Here is a 1,489-nt window from a genome sequence, read left to right on the forward strand (position 1 = left end):
CGCCCCTCACGCTTTGGGGAAAAGGGGAGAGGGACTCGGTAGCACGGGAGAAGCCATCCATCCGCCCTTCCTTTCCGTCTTCACGGCTCCTTCTCGTGGAAAACGAGGAAGCCGTCCGGAGGAACGGAACACTGACCCGGGCCAAAGCGTGGCCCAGCCTGAGCCTCCAAAACCTTCTGCTAAGTGAGAGGTGCCAGACATCCAAGGCGACCTACGTTGCGATTCCACACAGAGGAGAGAGCTAGAACGGTCCAACCCTAGAGGGCGACAGCAGATGGCGGCGGCGGCGGCGGCGGCGGCGGCGGCGGCGGCGGCGGTGGTGGTGGTGGTGGTCGTGGTGAGGCAGATCCGGGAGTGGGGCCGTTTTTTCTTTCGGAGGGAGGGGATGGAAACGGAAACCTTCTGGAAATAGATAGCCGTGACGGATGCGCCACCTTGGGGAGAGAGACCCCCGAAGGCCACTGGCTTGTGCCCCGTGGAAAGGATGGATTCGGTGGGATGGGAATTCTACCTCCGTGTAGAGCGTGTGGTAAACCACGAGGTGGGTGGGTGGGTGGATGGCCTCCCTGCCTCGCCTCCACCTAGACGTCCACACACAGAGACCGACGAGGGAGGGAGGGAGGGAGGGAGGGAGGGAGAGAGACAAGATGGACAGAGGCCGAGGCCGAGGCCGAGGCCGAGGCAGTGAGCGAGTAAGTGATCGACCCTGGCCATAGGGATTCCTCAGAGGGCGTCTCTTGGCTCCCCAAACGAAGAATGTGTGTGGAGATCGAGAAAGATCACCGACCTAGGAGAACCAGCAAGACTTCCTCACCCTCCAGAGAGCCGCTGGGCCCCTGCCGTCCCTGCCACCGCCACCCCTACCCCTCGCCTTTGGCAGCGACGCCAACGAAAGGCAGGCAGACGAGTGGGAGAGTCGTGTGGTGGTGTCCCCCAAGGAAGGTGGGTCCATGCCGACGAGCGGTCGTCGGCGTGTGGAAAAGCCAGAGGCGGGCTGACTAGAAGGAGGGCGTCCTGGGGGAAGGGGCCAGGGTGTGAGGGAGAGAGGCCTGTTTCTCTTCCCCTGTTGGTCCCAAGTCAGGGGCCCAAAGGAGGAAAGCTGTCCGTTCCTTTCCGACTCGGACGGTTCGGGCGGGACCGACCGATCCCCGTGGCGGCGCGGTCGGGGCTTTCTGGACCAGAACCCCTCTCTCCGTCGCCTTTCGACCACACACACGCTTTAGAGGCCAAGAGAAAATGGATCGGGTCTCTCTGTCTCTCTCCCTAGAAAACAAGGGCCGGGGGCCGAGCCCGTGGACGAGCGGTCAAGTACGCGCCCCCACCCCGACCCCCGGCTTCGACGGCCCAGGTTTTCACCGGTTCGGATCCTGGGCGCAGCCCCAGACCCAGCATCGCCCTTCAAGCCCACATAGCAGAAACCCGAAAGACCTACCACTGGAACCTACAACTATGGATGGACGGGACGGGACGGGACGGGGCGGGGCGGGGC

The sequence above is a fragment of the Equus caballus genome, unplaced genomic scaffold (genome assembly GCF_041296265.1).
Source record: "Equus caballus isolate H_3958 breed thoroughbred unplaced genomic scaffold, TB-T2T unassigned-0002103, whole genome shotgun sequence".
Taxonomy (NCBI): Eukaryota; Metazoa; Chordata; class Mammalia; order Perissodactyla; family Equidae; genus Equus; species Equus caballus.